At 38.3% G+C, this 22,049-nt stretch overlaps 1 protein-coding gene across 3 annotated transcripts in view; it reads left to right on the plus strand.

Moving 5' to 3' along the window:
* Positions 1 to 10,637: 10,637 nt before the first annotated feature.
* The window catches only part of LOC133631252 (BTB/POZ domain-containing protein kctd15), a 91,304-nt gene continuing 79,892 nt past the window's right edge, over positions 10,638 to 22,049 (plus strand). The window contains exons 1-2 of one of the 3 annotated variants that reach the window (XM_062023424.1): positions 10,638 to 10,664; positions 21,906 to 22,026. The gene's annotated coding sequence lies outside the window, so the exon portion shown is untranslated. The remainder of the gene's footprint in view (positions 10,665 to 21,905; positions 22,027 to 22,049) is intronic. The other 2 variants (XM_062023444.1, XM_062023439.1) reach the window with 2 other exon arrangements.

Consider the following 22,049-nt stretch of genomic DNA (forward strand, 5'->3'; position numbering starts at 1 on the left):
CCCAACTCACAAAGTGATACATTTTTATTAGGTTTTTCTTTTACTTTCAACACTTAAGTTACAAGATCAACTTCAGATATATCTGTCGATTTTATATTAGAACTATTTTTTGGTTTGTTTTATGCGCTTTTGTCAAAGAAAACTTTGATGTTTTTATATGGCTACTACACAATATATGCAATATTTACCACATAAAACATTTTAAAGTGAAATATTTGAAGTAATTGGAGACCTGAAAATAATTCATTATAACATGGATTTTTTGTAATTATTTTTTTTTTTTTGAGCAATTGCAAAAAAAGAAAAATAAAGAAAGGCAAAAGAAAACAAAACAGCCTGCATGGCATCTTTTGTGTCAACATTGCAACTTTTTCTCGTTAGATTTCACCTCATTCCACTTTTTTTAATGTTCTTTTTTATTTTTACAATAGTATTTCCAGAATGTGTGGCGGGCCGGTAAACAATTAGCTGCGGGCCGCAAATGGCCCCCGGGCCGCACTTTGGACACTCCTGCCTTATGCATACATATAGGGTGTGCCAAATTGTTCTCCAAAATATGACTAAGTAGTTACATGTCTCAGGCATGTTTTGTCTTAAATATTCCGATAAAATATTCAAACTGGTAATGATTTGATAACCCATTTCATCAGTGTTTAATACGCACACCGTGCAAACAGATACTACGTGACACTTGTCAAGTGGAGAGTCCGGATCTCTTTGACCTCCTAATGGACTTTTTCGAAACATGTCTAAATTAGGAAGGGGTGTCAAAATCTGTACTTTTTATAAATATCAACCCAATTTCATCGATTCACATAAAACCAAACGATGCCATAGTTCTACACCTTTTTTGCACGTGACGTCACGTTTGGTTACAGACTAAACGTAAACAATCACTCCAGCAGCGGACTCAGCCAAACTCTCTCTAAGCAACGTTGCAATTGTCAACACCAACAAAGCAAGTATGCTTGGTAGAAAACTCTCAAACTTAAAGTAAGACTCCATTCTTCCGAAATGCGCTAGCTTGATGCTAATTTACATTGGATTTGCCTGAGACAGGCTAAAATGTGCATTACCGATTTTGCATGGCGATTACAACACCTCTTAATTTAGTAATAAAACTACAACTGAGATAAATGTTCAAATAAAACTGCTAGTGTGTAATAAGCACGACACTTACAGTACACCCACTTTATAGGGCGCAACATAACACATTCAGCTTAATGGAAAAAGCTGCTTCCTAGTTAAACAACATACCATAGATAGCCTATACATTAGTGCCATCCAATGTCTTGCAAGTAGAGATGTCCGATAATATTGGTCTGCCGATATTATCGGCCGATAAATGCTTTAAAATGTAATATCGGAAATTATCGGTTTTGGTTTCAAAAAGTAAAATTCATGACTTTTTAAAACGCCGCTGTACGGAGTGGTACACGGACGTAGGGAGAAGTACAGAGCGCCAATAGACCTTAAAGGCACTGCCTTTGCGTGCCGGCCCTACCACATAATATCTACGGCTTGTCACACACTCAAGTGAATGCAAGGCATACTTGGTCAACAGCCATACAGGTCACACTGAGGGTGGACGTATAAACAACTTTAACACTGTTACAAATATGTGACACACTGTGAACCCACACCAAACAAGAATGACAAACACATTTCGGGAGAACATCCGCACCGTAACACAACATAAACACAACAGAACAAATACCCAGAACCCCTTGCAGCACTAACTCTTCCGGGACGCTACAATATACACCCCCTGCTGCCCCCTACCCCAAAACCCCGTCCCCCCCAACCCCGCCCACCTCAACCTCCTCATGCTCTCTCAGGGAGAGCATGTCCCAAATTCCAAACTGCTGTTTTGAGGCATGTTAAAAAAATAATGCACTTTGTGACTTCAATAATAAATATGGCAGTGCCATCTTGGCATTTTTTTCAATAACTTGAGTTGATTTATTTTGGAAAACCTTGTTACATTGTTTAATGCATCCAGCGGGGCATCACAACAAAATTAGGCATAATAATGTGTTAATTCCACGACTGTCTATATCGGTATCTGTTGATATCGGAATTGCTAATTAAGATTTGGACAATATCGGATATCGGCAAAAAAGCCATTATCGGACATCTCTACTTGCAAGTTTAACTATATTGCAAATAAGACTCAAATATAATTAAAAAACAAAACAAGATATTACAACTGGACAATTATCATAATCAGCTCATTTTAAAATGTTGCAACGAAAATAATTAACATTTATTAATACACGCAAATGTCCTGGGTACAGGGAATTTGCATCGTATCGGTTCAAATGTGAACGGTACAAATACCTAGTCTAAATGAGAGCTGCAACAATTAACCGTTTTTTTAACCGTCACGGGAGTTAATCGCAAAGCCTCCACTACACCGTGTGTCTTAGTCTTCTTTACTCGCTGTAAAGTGACATGCTGGTACATTATTTTCAGCACAACCTGCCTACATTAGCTTAAAAATGGCAGCAGGACCAAGCAGCTAACATTTCATCAATAAAGTTAATCTTAGTCTTACATCACCAACACAATAATTATTTTATTATATATATATATATATATATATATATATATATATATATATATATATGTCTTAATTAGATTATCCAAAAAATAGTGCTCGATACCGTGGTAGAGCGTAATATGTATGTGTGGGAAAAAAATCACAAGACTATTTCATCTCTACAGGCCTGTTTCATGAGGGATTTCCTCAATCCTCAGGAGATTTTTTATATATATATAAATTTTATTTTATATATATATATATATATATATATATATATATATATATATATATATATATATATATATATATATATATATATATATATATATATATATATATATACATATATGTGTGTGTATATATGTATATATACACACATTTTTGTTTATATTTATTATTTTGTGCCGTTATGATAAAGTTATATTTTTATTTTTAAGTTTTATTCCCGACAGTAATCAATAACACATCAAAATCTCTAATGTGAATTCATACATTTTTTGTTGTGAAAATTAACCAATGCATAATAATCGTGAAACTAAGATTATTGCTCAGACTATAGTCAAACTCTATAATAATAGCATCCCTAGTCTAAATGGGCTTTCCTGGTAAATGCATGCATGTCAGACTGGGTTAGAGGATGTGCCTTTTTCACTGCGAATGATCTAGTTCAGTGTCCCACCTGGAAAATAGAGAAAAGGGTAAAAGTAGAATTGTTTATACACATCTGGTTAAAATTGGCTAGAATATTTTATTGTTATAAAATCTTTTTGGACACCCAATATATCACCTAAAAGAACCACTCCCTCTGATTTCTTCTTGCAGCAACGTAAAACTGCCACCAGATGGCACTATAACCCTTTGTACCATCTGAATGAATACTATGGAGATATCCCCATAATAAGTCATAATTATGTAATAACAAAAATGATGACTGTTTTAATCTCACAATTTGGCCTTTTTATTTCATGATTAGGACTATCTCTAAATTAGCATTGTCAATGTTTACTATCTCATAATTTCGACTTTGATATGATTCCAACTTTAACTGATACTTTTTAATCGTTTTATTATAACATAGATGGGATTTTTTTTCTTAATGGCGCAAACGGATTTCCAAAGACTGGTGCCTAAGAAAATGTCAATATGTTTTTTCCCCCCATGTAACATATTATACAGTACTTGTCATTGAATGAGCATATATAAATGATAAATGGGTTATACTTGTATAGCGCTTTTCTACCTTCAAGGTACTCAAAGCGCTTTGACAGTATTTCCACATTCACCCATTCACACACACATTCACACACTGATGGCGGGAGCTGCCATGCAAGGCGCTAACCAGCAGCCATCAGGAGCAAGGGTGAAGTGTCTTACCCAAGGACACAACGGTCCAACTTATACGTTTATCAACTAACTGTTGAATGTCGCAATATGTTAATATATACTGTAAAGACGTGTATGTATGTATACATACACATATGTGTGTATATATTTGTATGTGCGTATATATGTGTGTGTGTGTATATATATATGTATGTGCGTATATATGCATGTGTGTGTGTGTGTATATATGCATGTATGTGTGTGTGTATATATATACACTACCGTTCAAAAGTTTGGGGTCACATTGAAATGTCCTTATTTTTGAAGGAAAAGCACTGTACTTTTCAATGAAGATAACTTTAAACTAGTCTTAACTTTAAATAAATACACTCTATACATTGCTAATGTGGTAAATGACTATTCTAGCTGCAAAAGTCTGGTTTTTGGTGCAATATTTACATAGGTGTATAGAGTCCCATTTCCAGCAACTATCACTCCAGTGTTCTAATGGTGCAATGTGTTTGCTCATTGGCTCAGAAGGCTAATTGATGATTAGAAAACCCTTGTGCAATCATGTTCACACATCTGAAAACAGTTTAGCTTGTTACAGAAGCTACAAAACTGACCTTCCTTTGAGCAGATTGAGTTTCTGGAGCATCACTTTTGTGGGGTCAATTAAACGTTCAAAATGGCCAGAAAAAGAGAACTTTCATCTGAAACTCGACAGTCTATTCTTGTTCTTAGAAATGAAGGCTGTTCCACAAAATTGTTTGGGTGACCCCAAACTTATGTGCGTATATATGCATGTGTGTGTGTGTGTGTGTGTGTATATATGTATGTGCGTATATATGTATATATATATTTTTTTATTTTGCACACAATACTACCTATGTTTATCAATGAACAATATGCCAATAATATATATATATATATTAAGAACATTGTGTATATATTGAGGTACCTTATATATTTATCAATAGTGCACATGTTGTGTGAGTATTATTGTCTCTCCTGACTTATTAATCTACTTGCATATTTTTTCTTTTTAGCTGGTTACTCTCTGCTGTAACACAGTCGCACTTAGACTTCTGTTAAAGTTGACAAAGCATTTGTTTGTAATCAATTTTGGACATTTGTCCTTAGATACAGAATCGTCCACATTTCCAATCATGATACATCGAAAAATCGATACGTTTTTTCCCCTTCCTCTAACTGTATCATGACTCAAGTATTGTAATACACTGTAAACATTTTTACTGTACATTCACAGCAAATTACAGGCCAATACTGTTATTGCATTTCTTTCACAGTAACATTTTGTCATGATCTGTGGTCCGGATCATGTTTTGTGTTTTCTGTTTGTTTTGGACTCCTTTAGTTCCTGTTTGTGCACCTCCTGAGTTTGTTATCATGGCTACTTATTATTTGCACCTGCCTCTTGTGTTCGGGGCGCTCACCTGTTGCTCATCAAGAGACATTATTTAAGCCTGCCTTTGCCAGTCAGTCGGTCTGGCTTCTTTGTTTGCTTCATGCTCGCGTCACGTAAGTTTTGCTTGTCCCCTAGCCTATGCTAAGTTTAATTTCGAGTGTGATTGGCACCTTGTTCCGTCGGTTGGTTTTCTGTTTTTGTAGCTCTTTGAGTGTTTTTTGAGAATTAAATGATGTTCCTACCTGCAAGTCCTGTCCGGAGTCGTCCGTTTGCATCCTGGGAAAACGAACCGCGCAGTAAGCCGCACCCAAACCGTGACACATTTATAATAATTGACTGTAAAATACCTGTGCAGCAATTCACTGTAACTGCAGGGCTGTGGTTTTACAGTTAATTACAATAAAGTTACAACTAAATGCTGTAACTTCACAACTGTATTTTTTTATTTAATTACAATAAAGTTACAACTATGATCTGAAACTTCACAATTGTAATTGTATTGTTATTTACTCCCTCGTTTTAACAGCATACTGCCACCTGCTGTTCGAGAGTGTGCAACTTTGTCTACGACAGTGTTTCTTAACCATAGGGCCTGGGCCCCGATGTTGGGCCCTTGCGCCACCTAGTGGGCCGCCAAAAATATCTGTTTGTCAGCTGTGAGCTATATGGGTACTCAGTTGTAATACACTTTTCCACCATTTGTGGCAGTAATGACAGTATCAAACACACAGGGCAAAAATTATGACTTTTCATTTGCACTTAAATTTTGTTGACAGTTTATTTATCAATCATAACCCATTTACCATCTACCATTTATTCAAGAACCATATATATTATTATATACTATTAATTTGATTTGTGAGTATTTATTGTAGCACTGCATAATTGTATGTAAATACATTTTAAATGATTGTTTTTACTTCCTTCTTTTTTGCAGTATATTTGATTAGTATTTATTATTGTAATCAGCCTAACCTAAGCCTTGATAATAATCTTTCTGATTAACACATGGTTTTTATATTGTTACACAAGGTTTATTCGTTGTATCTTTTCATTCTTATAGCCAGACAACGAAATCAACGCACATATAAGAATTACATAATTCTTCATCATTCAATCAATCAATGTTTATTTATATAGCCCTAAATCACAAGTGTCTCAAAGGGCTGCACAAGCCACAATAACATCCTCGGTTCAGATCCCACATAAGGGCAACGAAAAACTCACAACCCAGTGGGATGTCAATGAGAATGACTATGAGAAACCTTGGAGAGGACCGCAGATGTGGGTGACCCCCCCCCCCCCACACACACACCCCCCCACCCCCCCAGGGGAGACCGGATGCAATGGACGTCGAGTGGGTCTAGCATAATATTGTGAGAGTCCAGTCCATAGTGGATCTAACATAATAGTGAGAGTCCAGTCCATAGTGGGGACAGCAGGAGACCATCCCGAGCGGAGACGGGTCAGCAGCGCAGAGATGTCCCCAACCGATGCACAGGCGAGCGGTCCACCCCGGGTCCCGACTCTGGACAGCCAGCACTTCATCCATGGCCACCGGACCTGTGCCCCCCTTTCCACAAGGGAGAGGGGGGCAGAAAATAAAATAAACGGCAGATCAACTGGTCTAAAAAGGGGGTCTATTTAAAGGCTAGAGTATACAAATGAGTTTTAAGATGGGACTTAAATGCTTCTACTGAGGTAGCATCTCTAACTGTTACCGGGAGGGCATTCCAGAGTACTGGAGCCCGAATAGAAAACGCTCTATAGCCCGCAGACTTTTTTTGGGCTCTGGGAATCACTAATAAGCCGGAGTTCTTTGAACGCAAATTTCTTGCTGGGACATATGGTACAATGCAATCAGCAAGATAGGATGGAGCTAGATCGTGTAGTATTTTATACGTAAGTAGTAAAACCTTAAAATCACATCTTAAATGAATAGTTAATATTTAATTCTTAGAAGACCTAATTAACTTAACTGGACAAGGTTTATCCTGTTAAAATGTAGGTAGGTTAGATGTAATTATTGAAAATGATTGAAATCAAGAGTACGATTACTAAATCGGTGTTAATATTTGAGCCGGCCCCGGGCCCCTTCATAGCTCAAAAGGTGGCCCGAGGTCAAAAACTTTAAGAACCCCTGCTCTACGGAGACCCTTATGAGAGAAATTTGTTGTGAGATTGATTTATTGATATTATTACAATATTTTCCTGTGAAATAACAGATAATTGCAGTGAAATATGAAGGTATTGTGTTTTTTAAAGTAAAAGTTGTTATTGTTACAGTACGTTTTGATTACAGTATTTTACTGTGAGAAAATCAAATAGATGCTGTGAAATCCACTTAAGTTTTTACTGTGTAGGTATGGTGTCGTGCCAATACCCAGCCCTACGTTCAACTCCAAGCAAAGACATTGACATGCAAAACTGTTATGAATACGAAAAAGTGGATTTTCTACCAGCAGAACTTGGTGAGGGATTTCATGTTGTGACCATAAAATGTCATCAGCCTGGGTCGCTATGTGCTGCACAGAGCACTCTCCTCCAGCCCGGGGCGCTGGCCTCACTCTAAGCTGGCACCACACCACCCTCTCCTTTACTCCCCCACTTTTTTTTGTGTGTGCACCATCCTGCAGTGTCCCTCCCTTTGCCTTCTGCACCCAAAACCAGACCTCGGCGTTAAGGCAGCCCGAGGCCTCCTGGGTGTCAGTGCGGCGGCTTCAGTGTTGACAAAGCAGAAGACACAGACCTCCTCCCTCTTAGCAAGTTCACAACAAAAGCACGGGGGCCTCCAGTTTCGCTCCAGCAAAGGGCCTTGAAGAGAGGGGCGGGGGGTGGGGGGGGTTCAAAACCTTTGCAGACGTCGAGTGTGTGTTTTTGTCGTGACAGCGGCGTGATGGATAAGTGCAAATATAAAGCATAAGTCAAGGTTGCGGCTTGATGTCATCATGACACATGCACTTTAATGAGGACCGTGGGTGCGCCCCCGCCCCCCACGGGCCCTCAAGGCGTGCTGCGCAAGGGGGGGTGGATGAGAGGATGCTATGTGATGCATAGCAGATGTGATTGGAGACATCACACTGTTCAAATCGTTACTGCAAACCAAATATTAGACCTTTTTTTTTTTTTATTTCTCAGGCTTGTGTGCAAAGACATAAAACTCCTTTCTCCTTGGCTCATTTCTATTTCCTCATTCTGATGTACTCACCTTTGTGTTTTCACAGGTGCAAGGACTCCACTTATGTCGGCGGTAGTTGCAGGATCACACCACAGGATGGCAGCAAATGAAGTAATTCTTCTACCACTTAGAACTTGGACTTAGGTAAACTTTAATGATCCACAAGGGAAATTGTTCCACACAGTAGCAATGATGGAAAATGTAAGGATGGAATGGACAATGCAGGTATAAATAGACTAAATATAGCAATATAAAATATAACACATATACATAATATTTACATAATCTATGTACAGTATATTATATAGACTGATATATTATATTATATTATGTCTATATCATATATACAATATATAACAATTACCATGTACAATATTACAGTATATGTGACAGCTGCAGCATAAAATAGAGAGTAAATCCAGCAGAAAATAGACATTAAAAACAAAGAGAAGTAGCTAACATAGAAGGTGTCAGGTAATAGACAGATATCATCTATTGCTGTATGGCGAGTGATTATACAGCTGGATGGAGTGTGGAATGAAGGAGTTCTTGAATGGAACACTGTGGGAGCGAGGCTGAAGGAGCCTGTTGGAGTATGAGCTTCCCTGTCCCTCAATTGTTTTGTGGAATGGGTGGGCAGGATTTTCCATGATGGCCAGCAGTTTGTCCAGTTTGACACAAACGCCTCCAACTGCTTGCCAATAGTTTGGCCGGCTTTCCGGATCAGTTTGTCAATTCGGTTTGAGTCCCTTTAGCTGGTGCTGCTGCCCCAACAAACCACTGCAAAGTACAGGGCACTGGCCACAACAGACTGATAAAATATATCCAACAGCTTGCTGCACGCATTAAAGGACCTAAGCTTCCTCAGGAAAAAGAGTCTGCTCATGCCCTTCTTGTAAACAGCTTTGCAGTTGTCCTTCCAGTCCAGTCTGCTGTTCAAGTGGACTCCCAGGTACTTATATTGCCCCACTCCTGCCACCTCCCGGCCCTGGATCTTGATGGGCTCCACCAGGGTCATTCTCTTCTTGAAGTTGATGACCAGCTCCTTGGTCTTGTCCACATTAAGGAGCAGATGGTTCGCCTGAGACCACTCCACAAAGTCAGCGGTCAGTGTCCTGTACTCCAATTCCTGTCCCTCTCTGATACACCCGACCACAGCAGAGTCGTCAGAGTATTTCTGCAGGTGGCAGGACCTGGAACTATACTGGAAGTCTGAGGTGTACGGGGTGAACAGGAAAGGAGACAGGACGGTCCCCTGTGGAGCACCTACACCACTGACCACAGTATCCGACAGGGAGCTCCCCAGTCACACAAACTGGTGCCTGTCAGACAAGTAATCAGTGATCCAGGAGACAATGGATGAACTGACACCCATCCTGAGCAACTTGTCACTAATCAGAATTGGCTGAATAGTGTTAAAGGCACTGGAGAAAACAAAGAACATGATCCTCACAGTGCCCTTCCCACCATCCAGGTGAGAGTGAGCATAATGCAGCAGGTAGATAACAGCATCACCCACTCCTACATGGGGCTGACATGCAAGCTGTAGAGGATCCAGGGAAGGAACCACCAGGGGTCTCAGCTGATCCAGCACAAGTCTCTCAAGGACCTTCATGACATGGGACCTCAGGGCAACTGCTCTGAAGTCATTCAAGCCCGATGGGATGGGCTTCTTGGGCACCGGGACTATGCAGGATGTTTTCCGTAGCGCTGGTATCCGTTCTAACTTCAGACTCAGGTTGAAGATGAAGTGCAGAATCTCAGTTAGCTAAGCAGCACAAGTCTTCAGGACCCATGGGTTGACCCGGTCAGGGCCTGCTGACTTGGCTGGGTTGACTCTCTCCAGCTGTCGTCTCACATGTCCAGGTGCCAGACAGGTGGCTTTCTCTGTGGGGGGATAAGAAACAGCGGTGGCAGGTAACAGAGAAGGAGTTTGTGTATCGATGTTCGAGTGAGGTGTGAGGACAGGAGTAGTGGGGGGAGGGCCAGTAAGGGGTGCATTGCTAAATCTATTGAAAAACAAATTCAGCTCATTGGCTCTATCTACAAATGCCTAAAAATGCTCTGACTTGCTTTTAATTTCCAAGGATCGTGGCAGCAATTCTTTAACTGGATATCCAAAGCAAGACCACCAAGCTAGAGGAGGTTCATTGAAATGAAAACTTAAAGCGCTCTTGTCCCGTGAAAAGGTAGGACAATTATTGATTTTGAATTGTATTCAACATACAGTAACGGTGACCCAGGAAAAGGTCAAAGTTCATGTTGTTTGTTTGCGATTAGTTTTGATCAACACTTTTCCTTTTTGGGGGGCATTTTTAATCAATGCAATATTGACTGATTTTGAAATGATCCATTGTTGTTAAAGGTAGTTAAAATCACAAGTTTTTTTACGTCTTTTCAAATATTTTTCACATTGCTGTCTTCGTGGGACAACAGTTCAGAGTTTGTTAAATGATGAAAAAATTGACTGTTTTAATGTTAAAAATAAAAATCCATTATATTATTATTATTATTATTATTATTATTTGTTCATTTATTTTTGTTGTTAAAAACGTCCAAAAAAAAGTAGACACTTTTGTTTGTATTTTTGTTACATTAAAATAGCCTATTTTTGCATAATTTAATTGTCTTTATTAATTTAATTATTTCATTTATTTTTATATTATTTAAAAAATATAAATTTAAGTGTTTGTCTTATACTAAGACCGTAATTGGGTGTCAAAAAAAAAATTTTTAATGAATCGCAATTCTTATTTGTAACGCTTCTTAATTGCTTCAAAGAAAAAAACTATTATTATTATTTATTTTTTTAATCTGTCCTGTCCTGCCGCTCAGGGAAACCACATTGTTGACGGAGATGCCCAGATCTGCTGTACAGATTTACTTTAAAAAATAAAAAATAAAAAGTGTGGGATACTTCTCTCTTATTTGTATTTGACTTTATTAGATGTTTGGGTAATTTTTTTTATTAAACAAAACCAGTTTTCTTATAAGTGATATAGAAATGTATCACAGCTGTTTAGCTATTTAATGAAGGAATGTAGGTAATCATAGAACTGGCACCCAATATTATTAAAAAGTATGGATTATGGATTCAGAATTGATTCTGAATCGAATCGTTACCTCTAAGAATCAAATCGAATCGAATCACACAGTGCCCAAAGATTCACAACCCTACTAATTATGCAACTATTAGAGGTGTGAATCTTGGGGAACCTAACAATTTAATCCGATTCCAAATCCTGGGGTGACGATTCAATTCAGGGTCCATTCTCGATTCAACATGATTCTCGATTCAAACCGATTCTCACGATGTATTATTTGGTATAATAATTATAATGAAACTTTTTCAAAACAGTTTACAGGTTAAAAAACCTTATTCTGGTTTCATAGATATTATATATATATATATATATATATATATATATATATATATATATATATATATATATATATATATATATATATATATATATATATATATATATATATATATATATATATATATATATATATATATATATATATATATATATATATATATATATACTACCGTTCAAAAGTTTGGGGTCACCCAAACAATTTGGTGGAATAGCCTTCATTTCTAAGAACAAGAATGGACTGTCGAGTTTCAGATGAAAGTTCTCTTTTTCTGGCCATTTTGAGAGTTTAATTGACCCCACAAATGTGATGCTCCAGAAACTCAATCTGCTCAAAGGAAGGTCAGTTTTGTAGCTTCTGTAACGAGCTAAACTGTTTTCAGATGTGTGAACATGATTGCACAAGGGTTTTCTAATCATCAATTAGCCTTCTGAGCCAATGAGCAAACACATTGTACCATTAGAACACTGGAGTGATAGTTGCTGAAAATGGGCCTCTATACACCTATGTAGATGTTGCACCAAAAACCAGACATTTGCAGCTAGAATAGTCATTTACCACAATAGCAATGTATAGAGTGTATTTCTTTAAAGTTAAGACTAGTTTAAAGTTATCTTCATTGAAAAGTACAGTGCTTTTCCTTCAAAAATAAGGACATTTCAATGTGACCCCAAACTTTTGAACGGTAGTGTGTATATATATATATATATATATATATATATATATATATATATATATATATATATATATATATATATATATATATATATATATATATATATATATATATATATATATATATATATATATATATAAAATGTTTATTATTAATTAATTATTACATTTATTTAAATTGTTATTTGAAAATTATGAATCGATTTGGAATCGTGATGAATAAGAATCGCGATTCGGATGTGTGGATTTATTTGCTACCAAAAATATTGTCCTGAAACTGCCAGCGTATTTATTTTTTGAAACAATAGTTATGATGGTAATGATTATAATAATGATGATGCAGAAGAAAAAGTACTAATGAGTTCACCTTTTCATGCATAGAAAAATATAACATTCTATTCTACCCTACAAAGGAAGACGACGGGGTCCAAAAATACAAGACTACGTTTCAGGCATTCGGCGTTTTTTCCTGCTGTCTTTAAGTGTCTTTGTCAATCCCATAATACACCTAAAGCAGATCAAGTTGACAAGCACCAGGGTCATTGCACTTCTACCTGCCTCAAATTGGCAACACTCTTTGTGCGTCTTTAAGAAATATATATTTATATAATTGCCAACTTGGAGCACTTGAGGGGAATCCTGCTTTTTGCTTGCTGGCTGTTTTTGTGCAAAATAAGCTCCCCCCTAAACCTCCCCCAAAGACACACACACACGCACGCAAACCGGCTCTATTAATAAAGTGACACCTTATTACCCCCGCCGCCTCTCGGAGGTTGCGAACAATAACTGTCGCTGCACGGCGACATCAAGCAGAATGTCAAATGGCTGCAAGAGCGAAGCAGACAGTCTCCAGCAGGCACGCACATTGACTTAAAACTAAAAAATAATAATAATATTAGACGCGTGTTCTTGGTGTTCCCTTCCAACTCTCTCCACATGGCCAGAGGGGAGTGCTCATCTAATGGCAACATATTCTAGATAATACTCCTGTTTCATTTTACTTTTTGAAAACAATTAGGATTAGGATGACAAAGGTCCTACGGTAGTGTAGGCTATTTGAAGTGTGCCTGTAGCTTTAATGCTAATGAACTGTGTTCGTCATATATTGCATACAACAAGGTAACATTTTAAAGCAGGGTTCTTCAACGTTTTCCAGGCCAAGGGCAGCCAAAGTGACGGAGCGGGGACCTTGTACTTGTAAATATTGTATGAAGTTAAAATTGTGTTTTACATTAACTGGTCCTAAAGGTTTTGTGTAATACTAACGATATTCAACATAACAACAGAGCCAAATAATGGCAACTATAGTGCTCTAATAAACTAGCTGGCAACTGGCGTGCTGATTGCTAGCTGGCAACTAGTGCGGTAATCACTAGCTAACAACTAAAGCACGAATCGCTAGCTAACAACTAGCGTGGCAATTGTTAGCTGACAACGAGCACAATAATAGACTGACCATACGTCCTCCTTTCCCCGGACATGTCCTCTTTTGTGGGGCTGTCCGGGCGAGGTTTCTTAAATGCCTCAAATGTCCGGCATTTTGAGTCAGGGTTGCGTGTATTTTTAATGTACACTACCGTTCAAAAGTTTGGGGTCACCCAAACAATTTTGTGGAATAGCCTTCATTTCTAAGAACAAGAATAGACTGTCGAGTTTCAGATGAAAGTTCTCTTTTTCTGGCCATATTGAGCGTTTAATTGACCCCACAAATGTGATGCTCCAGAAACTCAATCTGCTCAAAGGAAGGTCAGTTTTGTAGCTTCTGTAACGAGCTAAACTGTTTTCAGATGTGTGAACATGATTGCACAAGGGTTTTCTAATCATCAATTAGCCTTCTGAGCCAATGAGCAAACACATTGTACCATTAGAACACTGGAGTGATAGTTGCTGGAAATGGGCCTCTATACACCTATGTAGATATTGCACCAAAAACCAGACATTTGCAGCTAGAATAGTCATTTACCACATTAGCAATGTATAGAGTGTATTTATTTAAAGTTAAGACTAGTTTAAAGTTATCTTCATTGAAAAGTACAGTGCTTTTCCTTCAAAAATAAAGACATTTCAATATGACCCCAAACTTTTGAACGGTAGTGTACGTCCAGGGTTAAGAAAGGGTTAAAAACAAAACAAATTGTGCGCACGAAGCAGCATTCGTGAGGCAGGGAGTGGATTGATTGACATACTTGCCAAGCCTCCCGATTTTCCTGGGAGACTCCCGAATTTCAGTGCCCCTCACGAAAATCTGCCGGGGCAGCCATTCTCCCGAACTTCTGCCGATTTCCACACAGACCAACAATATCGAGGGCGTGCCTTAAAGGCACCGCCTTTGCGTGCCGGCCCAGCCACACAATATTTATGGCTCTCCACACACGCAAGAGAATGCAAGCCATACTTGGTCAACAGCCATACAGGTCACACTGAGGGTGTCCGTATAAACAACTTTAACACTGTTACAAATATGCGCCACACTGTGAACCCAAACCAAACAAGAATGACAAACACATTTCGGGAGAACATCCACACCGTAACACAACATAAACACAACAGAACAAATACCCAGGACCCCTTGCAGCACTAACTCTTCCGGGACGCTACAATATACACCAATATACAGCTTACGACAAATATATCTCCTTAAAGATGTATTCATTTTAGTTTTTGAATATGCAGAGTGCCTATTAAGACAACAAGCTGTGGGTCAAATGGACATTGGACACCCCCCTGTGTTAGACCATCATAAATAAAAAGCCACTTTTGCATATTTAGGGACTTTTGGAAAAAGCATACAAATATAAAATCCAACAGAACATTGTGGTTTGTCTGTGACTAAATTATAATATAGTAATAAAATAATAAATGATAAAATAATGATAAAAGACACAACAAGAACAACATTTCTCTAATCTCAAGTCTTAGAGCGGGGTCAGCCACCCGCAGCTCTCGAGCCGCATGCAGCTCTTTAGTGCCGCCCTAGTGGCTCCTTGGAGCATTTTTAAAAAAGGATTGAAAATGGAAAATGATGGGAGAAAAATATTTTTTTTAGTTTTAGTATGTTTTTTGTTTGAGGACAAACATGACACAAACCTTCTCAGTTGTTAGAAAGCCCACTGTTTAATATGTTTGTGTGTATGCTTCACTGATGAGACTATTTGGTGAACATAGTTTTGTCCTACTAATTTCGGTGGTGTTTGAACTCACCATAGTGTGGACTGTGACGCAACAGTTGGTTTACATGTAAAATCGTCCAGTCCTTCTTTGTCTCAGTTTGTCCACCAAACATTTGATACTGTGCCTAAATGCACAAAAGTGCGCTTTGTTGATGTTATTGACTTGTTGGAGTGCCAATCAGGCATATTTGGTCAGTGCATGACTGCAAGCTAATCCATGCTAACATGCTATTCAGGCTAGCTGTATGTACATATTGCAACATTATGCCTCATTTGTAGGTATATTTAAGCTAATTTCATTTCCTTTACTTATATCCTCTTTGTATATCATTTAGTTGTGCATGTCTCATGACACATTATCTGTATGTAATATTGGCTGCATTTCAGATAGTTGTCTGTGTGCCATGTTGTTCCAGACCACAGCAAACATTAACTAGCTTGCCAAAGATTGTAATAAATCTATTGAAAGAAGACAGCCTGCCATTACCTTTAACTTGGACACACACATCTATACCTACGGCCATTAAAGGCAGGTAATTTTCAGGAGATATCTCACCTTTTGAGTAGCCTCTAATGTGCTAATGTTTTCCAATGTTGTAAAAATGTGAAGAATAAATATGAAATTTCAACATTTCTGTCAACGAAGATTAGCTTCAGCCTGCGACACATAGTCATTTTGATAGTAGGCTATTATATCTAATATAGACACTTACATCATGTGTTGCCTTCATTATAACACCTATAAACGGCTTTTCATTTTTTGCGGCTCCAGACGGATTAGTTTTTTGTATTTTTGGTCCAATATGGCTCTTTCAACATGTTGGGTTGCCGACCCCTGTCTTAGACTAAATTTTGACACTTGTACAGCAGGCCGAAATCGCACAACAGTGTTACCAAAGTGAATCTCTCTCGCCGTATAAAATGGAACCCAACTTAATACAATTAGAGACGCATGCTGCTATTTACTGTTTTATGATGTCATATGCAAAAAAAACCCAGATAAAACGAGACTTTTTCACAGTACTCTTTAGGGGTGTGGGAAAAAATTTATTCGAATTCAAATCGCGATTCTCACGTTGTGCGATTCAGAATCGATTCTCATTTTTTTTAAAATCGATTTTTATTTTTTACTTATTTATTTATTCAAATGTTGTTGTTTTTTTGTTTGTTTTTTTAATAAATTAATCAATCCAACAAAACAATACACAGCAATACCATAACAGCCCAATCCAATTCCAAAACCAAACCCGACCCAGCAACACTCAGAACTGCAATAAACAGAGCAATTGAGAGGAGACACAAACACGACACAGAACAAACCAAAAGTAGTGAAACAAAAATGAATATTATCAACAACAGTATCAACATTAGTTACAATTTCAACATAGCAGTGATTAAAAATCCCTCATTGACATTATCATTAGACATTTATTAAAAAAAAAAAGAGAACAATAGTGTCACAGTGGCTTACACTTTTACCCATAAGCTTGACAACACACTGTGTCCAATATTTTCACAAAGATAAAATAAGTTATATTTTTGGTTCATTTAATAGTTAAAACAAATTTACATTATTGCAATCAGTTGATAAAACATTGTCCTTTACAGTTATAAAAGCTTTTTACAAAAATCTACTACTCTGCTTGCATGTCAGCAGACTGGGGTAGATCCTGCTGAAATCCTATGTATTGAATGAATACAGAATTGTTTTGAATCGGGAACAAATCGTTTTTGAATCGAGAATCGTGTTGAATTGAAGAAAAAATCGATTTTGAATCAAATCTAACCCCAAGAATCGATATTGAATCGAATCCCAAAGATTCACAGCCCCAGTACTCTTCATGCAATTTAATATCCGTTTGATTCTCAAAAAGCCGTAAATCTCGGCCATAATTCACTGTACCTGCGGTAACAAGGACAAAGCTGGTGAGGACACATTAATGTCCTCCTTTATAGCGGTACTGGAGGCCACATTAACAGCACCTGCTTTGCTGCCCCGAGGCAAAGATATTATTTTTATATAGGGGACATGCATTAATTCACTGGCTTCATTAATGCTTGAAGGGGACTTTGAAATGCGCTGCATCGGGGGGGGGGGGGAGACTTAGCAAACATGGGAAAATTATCCTTTTAAAGACTTATCAATAACGTGATTGGTGCTTTTGCTTACCTTTTGGTGACTCATGCTGCACACGACCTACTTCTTCTTCTTCTTCTTCTTCTTCTTCTTTTTTCTTCTCCTTCACATTGACACCGCAGCTAAAATCCATAAATTAAGGAAATTAACTGATGGGGCCTCAAGCTAGTTTGTAAGCTATTTAAATCTTTAAATTTACAACATCCCTGCATAGGCCCACGACATGTAATTGAACTAACTCCAGGCTTGTATCCTTTTAATGAGAAAAAAAAATCCTCCTTTCCATCCCTCCAGTTTGTACCTCTGGAAACAACAAATCTGTGCCAGAGGGAGATACGGAGGGGGGTTTGTGGGGCGCACTGGGGTCTAATTACCAAGACTTGGCCCGCTTCAAGGAGAGATGCATTCCCCGCACTCCCACCAGTCCTGCTGTCAAATATCGCCCGCGTTATCACTTCATTACCTCTTTAAAAAAGTCCAGCCAAAGCGTGTAGGTCCATTGAATTGTACAGTACGGTGTCTTGTCACTTAAAGGGGAACTGCACTTTTTTGGGGAATTTTGCTTATCGTTCACAATCCCTATGAAAGACATGACGACGGATGTACATATTTTTTAATGCATTCTAACTAGTAAATAAATGTCAGCTTACAATGGAGCCTATTAGAGCTGTTTTTTCCTGCCTATAAAGTCCTTAAAAACATCCAAACACCTCCATTAGGTTTTATATACTATACATGCTGTAAGTATATACAGTCATGGTCAAAACTTTACATACTTGTAAAGAACATAATGGCTGTCTTGAGTTTACAATAATTTCTACAACTCTTATTTTTTTTGTGATAGAGTGATTGGAGCACATACTTGTTGGTCCCAAAAAACATTCATGAAGTTTGGTTATTTTATGAATTTATTATGAGTCTACTGAAAATGTGACCAAATCTGCTGGGTCAAAAGTATACATACAGCAATGTTAATATTTGCTTACATGTCCCTTGGCAAGTTTCACTGCAATAAGGCGCTTTTGGTAGCTTCTGGCAAGCTCCCGGTTGAATTTTTGACCACTCCTCTTGACAAAATTGGTGCAGTTCAGCTAAATTTGTTGGTTTTCTGACAAGGACTTGTTTCTTCAGCATTGTCCACATGTTTAAGTCAGGACTTTGGGAAGGCCATTCTAAAACCTTCATTCTAGCCTGATTTAGCCATTCCTTTACCACTTTTGACCTGTGTTTGGGGTCGTTGTCCTGTTGGAACACCCAACTGCGCCCAAGACCCAACCTCCGGGCTGATGATTTTAGGTTGTCCTGAAGAATTTGGAGGTAATCCTCCTTATTCATTGCCCCATTTACTCTCTGTAAAGCACCAGTTCTATTGGCAGCAAAGCAGGCCCAGAGCATAATACTACCACCACCGTTACTGGGATTAAAGGCCTCACCTTTTCTCCTCCAAACATATTGCTGGTTATTGTGGCCAAACAACTCAATGTTTGTTTCATCTGACCACAGAACTTTCCTCCAGAAGGTCGTATCTTTGTCCATGTGATGTCAGATGAAACAAAAATGTAGATAAGATGGTGGCCATGCAAGAACTGGGATGTTTTCAGCTTCCAGGAATTGTGTACAGATCCACGCAACATGAGGTGATGGTTGTGGATGAACGGGGATCTCTTAACAGTATGTCTGTAGGATCAAAATACCATCAAAAAAATGCACTTGTGTTCAATCTCCGTAACATATGCCTGTCTATATCATAACCCCACCGCCACCACAAATCCCTCGATCCACATCAGCAAACCGTGTACAGAGAAAACCGGGCTTCATCCCTGAAGAGAACAACTCGAATGCGAGCATAAGCCCACTCAAGTCGGTTGTGATGATAAACTAGCATGCAGATGAGTTTCTCTGAGGTGCTTTCTGGCAGTTTGGGCAGACATTTTTTGGCTATGCAAAGCGACTGTTTCCGGGTGGCTGCTCTCAGACCATCTTGGAGGTAAAGATGCAGGATCTGGAGGTCCCGGGCTGGTGTGGTTACACTTGGTCTGTGGTGGTGATGTACTACCAAACTCTCTGAAACACATTTTTGTATTGCATTATGTTAGAGCAAATCCCGGGTAACACCGCGTCTACTCTATGCTCCATCAACACTTGCAACATCTGTGGCAATGTGCTGTGTGAGAACACAGCACATTTTGTAGTGGCCTTTTTTATTTATTTTTTAAATATCATAAATTCTGGGCCCCCATAAGTAGTCCTGAATATCCCCCATCCCACCCTAAACCCAACGTGGCCGCCTCATACACACACTTGATATGTTGACATGCACAAAAAATTCATTATTGCACTGAATTGGTTCAAATCTCTTTAAAACGCATGTAAAAACCTCAAAGGGGTCATATTATTTAAAAAATTCTACATTTAAAACACTTCCTTGTGGACTACATGTCACGGTGGTTCTTTGGTCAAATGTTGCATAGATTATGTTTCACAGACCGTTTTTTGTTACTCTATAACAGGGGTGTCAAACTCATTTCACCTCAGGGGTCACATGGAGGAAAATCTATTACCAAGTGGGCTGTAATGGTCAAATCATGGCACGATAACTTAAAAATAAAGACAACTCCAGGTTGTTTTCTTTGTTTTACTTTGGCCAAAAGCAGAACAAGCACATTATGAAAACGTATAAATCACAAATAATCCTCTGGACAAACCACTTCAAGTTGGTTGAAAATTTCTGAGGGAATTGTTGCAGCTTCAAAAACACAATGAGCTTGGACTAAACCAGGATTAAACTTTAAATCACAGTCTTTCTGGGATTGAACAAAAAAACACAACATGTAAACTCTTCCAGGTATCAAATACCTCCTTTGTCGTGTCCACGTATCAATCCAGTGCTAACTCAAAAAAGCCGTAAGAAACGGAGGTAAAAACGATTCAAAAGGGTTAAGTTTCCTCGTTTTTGACAGAGACTTTATGGGGGAGTAAAGGTAACAAATAACGATGTGTTTGACGCAGAAGACATAAAACGGCAGGTTTTAAGTTTAATTTGGGTCGAGGGAGAGGAGCCGCAGCCACGCTTTACTTTGTACCTTTTGCTAGTCCTAACAGAATTGCTACTGTGACATCCAGTGGACACATTTAGAACAGCTTGCTCCAGACATTGAGGCAAAGGAGGGACGAAGTAAGGACGATTTGGTTTGGATTTTTCTATGCATTTCTTCTCTCAACAAGTTCTTGGATAATTTCACCACAGTGTGTGTGTGACAATCATTGGTACTTTAAAATTAACGTTTGTCTGCTCTTGAATGGGATGGTGCTGAACATCTTAATTTCCCCTCAGGGATTAATAATGTATATCTGATTCTAACCCAGTGGTTCTTAACCTGGGTTCGAACGAACCCAGGGGTTCGGTGAGTCGGCCTCAGGAGTTCGGCGGAGCCTCCGCCACGGAGGTAAAGACACATCTGACTTATCGGCGTATTATGGATACCCCCAAACAATGTTCCCTCTAATTTTCCATCTGATTTGCAGGTTGTTTGATTGATCGATTGAAACTTTTATTAGCAGATTGCAAAGGAAGAGAAGACATTATATGAAACATTACAGTTTACACAGTACAGTACATATTCCGTACTATTGACCACTAAATGGTAACACCCGAATACATTTTTCAACTTGTTTAAGTCGGGGTCCATGTTAATCAATTCATGGTAAAGTGTGTAAGGTGTGTAATTTGTTGTGAATTCATGCACTGTGTTGGTTTTGTTATTTGAACAAGGTGATGTTCATGCACGGTTCATTTTGTGCACCAGTAAAAAAAACATACAACTTTTTCTTGAATTTGAAAAAAACAAAAACATTTTATTTTTCACTAAAGAAGGGTTCGGTGAATGCGCATATGAAACTGGTGGGGTTCAGTACCTCCAACAAGGTTAAGAACCACTGGTCTAACCCAAGGAAATAACTTTTTCATCACATTGTGTGTACAATATGAACTTATATTTATGCATTGTGTGTATTTATTCTCACCAACTATGAAATGACATAACAAATACACATGTTGCTTCTGTCAGCAGCTACAGATCCAAGTTATAAAAGATGAAGTACAACATTCTAACACTGGTGGGCGCCAAACATCAAGAAACGTCCACTTGTAAATACTGGGGCTTCCAATGCTGCATCAATTATTCACAGGTATTTACAGGTAAACACACACA

Source organism: Entelurus aequoreus, linkage group LG02, assembly GCF_033978785.1.
Source record: "Entelurus aequoreus isolate RoL-2023_Sb linkage group LG02, RoL_Eaeq_v1.1, whole genome shotgun sequence".
NCBI lineage: Eukaryota > Metazoa > Chordata > Actinopteri > Syngnathiformes > Syngnathidae > Entelurus > Entelurus aequoreus.